The sequence below is a fragment of the Marmota marmota genome, unplaced genomic scaffold (assembly GCF_001458135.2).
Source record: "Marmota marmota marmota unplaced genomic scaffold, marMar, whole genome shotgun sequence".
NCBI lineage: Eukaryota > Metazoa > Chordata > Mammalia > Rodentia > Sciuridae > Marmota > Marmota marmota.
The window spans coordinates 2,415,783-2,421,821 of record NW_026000119.1 but is presented as its reverse complement, the minus strand read 5'-3'; the positions used below and the strand labels follow the sequence as shown (position 1 = coordinate 2,421,821).

At 37.7% G+C, this 6,039-nt stretch overlaps 1 pseudogene; it reads right to left on the bottom strand.

Moving 5' to 3' along the window:
• Positions 1 to 345: 345 nt before the first annotated feature.
• LOC107153647 lies at positions 346 to 675 on the bottom strand (annotated as a pseudogene).
• Positions 676 to 6,039: the final 5,364 nt, after the last annotated feature.

Below are 6,039 nucleotides of genomic sequence, written 5' to 3'. Positions count from 1 at the left end.
AATCCCTAGTACCACACAAAAAAGGAGGTGGGGTGGGAAAAGGAACACATAAGCACAGTGCTGATAAACAGGTGTTTAATGATACATTGTTCTTCACAGGGATGACTACAGAGATTTTTTAGAACTAATTTAGGAATTTATAACCATGCATCACAGATGAAATAAATTAGTTTCTTACCACAACTACCTTGTAAACACTGCGACCTTTCTTCTCTCCAAAATGACCCTAACATCACATGACAACAGTTAATGGGGGAACCAGAAACCTAGATTTATGAACAAAACTATAAACAAAAGGAAACATAGTAATTCAGTGGTTTGGTGAAAGCAGGGGATTCAGTGCCTTCACTGTCCTGCTTTGCTCTTCTTACTATTGCTCTTTTTGTCTCTCCTTCAGCCCCTCCATGTTAGCTCTCAATAGGTTTAAATAAGCCATCTGAAACGTATTCACTTCTTTGGAGCGCACCACTGTGCTGATCTTCTTTTTTCCATCCATTGCTCTCAACAGACACGTGTTGTCTGAAGGCTCGACACCCTCCACGGAACCCTTCCTCGGTGCGGGTTTAGTTCGACCATCATACTTCTTCAAGGTGATGTCCGTGCTGCCCACAACCGACTCTTCTGGAAGAGCCTGGTCAGCTCCATCAGGAACTGCTCGCTCTCCAGGAGCACCATCGCAGTGCTGCTGAACCCTCCTGGTCAACATAAGCCCCCTGGTTTATTAGTCTTCTAATATATTGTAGGGGTTCCATTTACTAACATATTTTTGTATCTATATTCATGAGGGATCTTATTCTATAGTTTTTATGCTCTCTTTTTCTAGTTTTGAAATTATGAGATTTTATTAACTTTTATTTTCTTAAAAATAGAGCATAAGCAATCATGCCAGTTACTTATTAAAAAATCTACAATTGATTTTCCATTGTCCAGTAGAGTAAGTCTGTCATATTGATAGTAATCTACCTTGTCTCAAGTTTTTAAATGTATATTTACCTTACTTGGTAAATTTCCCTGTTCATCTCTCTTGCTGTGCACCTTCTTTTACCTGAATTTCCAGACCCGTCATACTCCTGATAACCTGATTGCGGTTTCCCAAGCAGTTATAAAATTCTAGTTTCTTCACTAGCCATTTTCCTGCTACGAGGAATATCCTATTATAAGTCCATTTGTTTTTATACCTTCTAATTTTTCTGAACTCAGTCCTTGTCATCTCTTCATGATGTTCTTAAACTCCATGTATTGTGATTATTTTTCTCTCATGCCTCTATTCTTCTCTATACCAATGCCTTTTGGAGCACTTATGCATTTATAACTGCCACCCCAATCCCCACCCCCCAGCCCCAACCCCTCTCTATTGGTTAGTGAATACTTTAAGGGAAGATATTTGGTTTTAATTTCTAAGTACTTAACAAAAGCTGGTACACAAGTGGTGCACATTATATATTTGCTAATTAAATGAATGAATAAATGTCTTATAGACTCCAGTGTTGTCTGAGTTTACTGAAAGCTTTACATTGTTTGCTTACCATGAAGGTTTTATTTTAATATTTATTTTTTAATTGTAGTTGGATACAATACCTTTATTTATTTATTTTTACGTGATGCTGAGGATCAAACCAGGGTCTTGCACATGCTAGGTGAGCACTCTACCACTGAGCCACAACCCCAGCCCTACCGTGGTGTTTTGCAAATAATTTTTTTTGTTGCTAACAATTAAGTCTTTGATGATTCAGATATTACTACCTGAATAGTTTCAATGTATAATTTTAAATATAGGTTTTAATAAAGAATTGTGATTACAAGTTGGTAGAGTAAGTGTGATTTCTGAGGATCTTATAACTCTGGTTTCTAATTAAGACTTCTTTCCCCTTCTTATTGGTACATTATAAATTATTCATAACAGTGGGATCTGTTGTTATATGTTAATACATGCATACACACATAACAAAATATAATTTGGTCTATTTAATTCTCCAATACCTCCCCTTTTTTTCTCCCTCTTTCCTCCCCCAACTCTCTTCCTCTATACTACTCTTCTCTCTTCTATATTCATGAGGCCCTTCCCCACTCCACCTTCTCTATCTTCCACATATGAGAACTAATATATGACTCTTAACTTTCTGAGTTTGCCTTATTTTACTTAGCATGATATTCTCCAGTTCTGTTTACCAGAAAATGATATAATTTCATTCTTCTTCATGACTGAATAAAACTCCATTGTGTGTCTATACCACATTTCTTTATCCATTCATTTGCTCATGAACACCTAAACTGATTCCATAATTTGGCTATTGTGAATTGTGCTTCCATAAACATGTGCTATAGTATGATTACTTTAATTTTTTAGGATAAATACTGAGGAGTGGTATAGCTAGTTGGGTTATATGGTAGTTTCATAGTCTTTTGAGGAAACTCTATACTAATTTCCATTGTGATTGATTGAACTAATTTAGAATCCCACTAACAGTGTAAAATTATCCCCCTCCACATCCTCTCTAGCATTGTTATTTGTATTCTCCATGACTGCCATTGTAACTGGAGTGAGATGAAATCTCAGTGTAGTTTTGATTTGCATTTCCCCACTGGCTAAAGATGTTGAATAGCTTCTCATGTATTTGTTGATCATTTCATTTCTTACATTGAGCAGTGTCTGTTTAATTTATTTGCCCATTTATTAACTGGGTTGCTTGGTTTTCTTAGTGGTAAGTTTTTTCTCTTCATTTATTTTTTATATATTCTAGATATTAATCCTCTGTCAGAAGAGTATTTAATTAAGATTTATGAAGCTTAATGGGTTTAAGATATAATAATGAGTATCATTGAGTTATTTTGAATACTGCCCAAAACACATGAGATATCATATGTCAACCCTGATGAGGTTGTTCAGGTCAACCAAAGTATTGAATTCTTTGATTTTGAACATATTTTTTTTTTATGTGGTAAATCAGAAATTCAGAATAACAGTTATAATCATTTTACAAATAACTAATATTTAATGATTACAACTTGGAACAGAAAATCTTTCAAATTGTGATGCACATGATGGTGAGAGGGAAGAGAATGGTTCCCTGAGTTTATCTAAAAAACAGGTTGAGGATGAATTAAAAAAAAATCGTCTGTGGGCTGGTAACTTATTTGCAAGTATGCTTTAAGCACTGTCTCATCTCATCATCCTCTATCCTCTAAAGGGTGGCAATGACCTTGGCATTGATCTAAGTGTTACAGTAGATCCAACCCTAGAAAGACAGATTCTTATTCCAAACATTTAGGAGCTCCAGTCAAGTGGAGCCACTCTTGCAAGATCATAAAACACTTTAGAAAATTGAAAAAGAAAAGTCCTATACTTCCCAAGAGGTGCTTTAAAATATCTTCTTTTTCCATCTTTGATGGCTGTGGCTGTCCAAAATGTCTTGTGGCCAAAGACTTTAGCTTTGGCTGCAAGCAGCTTCAGTCCTGGGTCCATCCCAGATGACTCCACCCTCTGGAACTCTTCAGCTATCCCCAATCCAGTCTGAGAGGAGCCCCTTCCCTACCCATAACTAAGAAAAAGTCTATACTTAGCTGGCAGAACACTGGGCATGTATGAATATGACCCCCACCCTTTTTAAATCTATATAAGTACCCTTCTCCTTCTTTTTAGTAGAACAGCCTATGTACTGCTTTCCTTTTTTCTTAATAAAACCTGTTTTGTATAATTTTATTTCACCTATTCATGATGTCTGTCTCTAATACAGCAGGCTGAGCTGAGGACATTAAGAGCTGGTAAAACTGAGGCTGGTGGGCACTGAAAGCAGCCAGAAGCCAGCAGCCAGGGGTGGTAATACTGTGGCTAGCCCTCACAGAACAGTGGAAAGCAAAGGTGAGCAATGGAGAGTCACCATGAGCTGCTAGCTCCATGTGCTGGAAGAGTTCCAGAGAGCTCTTGGTAGCTACTGGCTCCCGCTGCATGGAAAACAGCAAACAGGGCCATTAACACCAAGAACTCAAGGCTGCTAATACTCAAAGGTCAGAGCTGCTAATACTAAGGGAGCTGCTCTGGCCTATCCATAATTTCTTAACAAATTGAATGAAAGAACTGATTGGTTACAAGAGGGCTGTGTCAGAGGTTACTAGCACCAGAAAGAAAATTATTTTTATGATAATTTTTGTTATACTTTATGTTCCTATAATTATTTTTTCTTGTTTGTCCTGAAAGGTTAGGATTGGGAAATGTCCCAATAACTGAGAAGTCTACTGAGTTGGTTTTCAGTGAGTTATTTGAGATTTTATAGTTAAATTGCTCAGAAGAATAGGCCAAGTTCACAAACTAAATTTCTTAAAAAATTGCAAGCTTTCCTTGTAACTTCATGGTGAATCAGTGTGTTTTCTGTGAATTACTTTGACTTCCCAATGAGCTCTATTGAGAGAATTATATCCTTTAGCAGCTCAATTCACAAAGATGAATCAATGATATTTTTTTTTTCAAAAAACATCTGCCTTTTCTGTGTATAAGGCCAAAAGCATGGATACTCTGGCTGTTTCTCAGAAACTTATTTAAATTAGTATTATAGTCTTGCTTCAGGCTGGTATAGAAAAGAGCCTGTATATAGTTTTATATAAATAAGGTCATATTTGAATAGTGATCTTTTTGATACATTTATCCAAAATATGTAGATTATAAACAACTAGAAAATTCGAAAAGCTAGGCTATTTTTTTTTTACAGATGGAAAAAGTCATAATGTTTCTATACCATTTATTGATTATAGTAAGAACAATTGAATCAGAGTTTGAGACAAAACTCAAAATCTCTGCTTCTGTTGGTAGGTAGGGGCTGTGCAAGTTGCAGACCTCTGCAGTGGGGAAAGCTCATTTTAGCAGCTAATCACAGTAGGAAATGCCTTCTGCCATCAGCTCTGAGGGTCACAGATGGCTAAACCTGATTCTTTTCTGCTAACATTGAGTGGTGTATTACAGCTCTAAATGTGGGACTATGCTTTCCAGTGTTGCAATAGACTCTAGCAGCTCACCACCAACTTCTTTCCAGGTTCTTGTCTTAAAAATCCGATGAATGAAATTCATGGGACAACAGAAGGCAAGAATGAGAGGAGTAGGATTTATTCAAGTGTGAAGAATAGAAAAATAACCCTTGTAGGGGAAAGAGGAGACTCCGTTACCAGGTTACCACCTGAGTGTGCTAGTCTAGGGGTTTATATAGCACTTGGGGCAATATTATTGGTTGGAGTTTATGCTAATCAATCCGGGTTTGGAAAAGTACTAATGCTATTGGTCCAAACTTATACTAATGAGGGTTTGGAAAGTACTAGCTATTAATCCTTGAGTCTGAACTTCTATTCAAGTCTTACCCTTTTTTGTGGTGCTGGGGATTGAACCCAGGGCCTTGTGCATGCAAGGCAACTTAGGTACATCCTCAGCCCCTGACCCACATTTATTATCTCATTGCTTACCTGCAATTCCAGATTCCCAGGTGGTTAAGGTCAGCTTGGGAGTTTGGAGCGTGGTTGCTGTGTGGAGTAGGCATTTGTACCAGGCTTGGGTCTGGCTGACAAGGTTCATAGGTCAGCATGCGCTGGCTTGCTCCAGTCCTGGCTTGCCATGCCTCAGGCCCTGGTCTACCGAGCCTCAGGCCCACACTGGTATGGTGGGCTCTGTATGACTGCATCTGGGATTCACCACCCGTGTTCTAGCCTGCTTCTGCTGCTGTTCCACTGTTCCACCACTGCTTCTCCAAGGGGATTAGTGGGCTGTCTGCATAGCTTGGCAATTGGGGAGCTATGTCACAGTGACTAAGCAATCTCTGCCACAGAGACAGGCTTTCTTTCCCTCAGCATTTAATTTTGTTCTAGGGTCTGGTGCTCATCATAATGAGCATCTAAAAGTCAGAATTTTAAATTTGAGAATTTGATTTTCCAGAAGCTTATTAAGGTATGTTTGTTATGATAGAAAGAGAGATCACACTCTATTTAATAGTTAGTCAGCTTGATTTAAAATTTTTAAATATTTAGATGTGTAGTATACGGGATTTCATTTGTACTTTTATT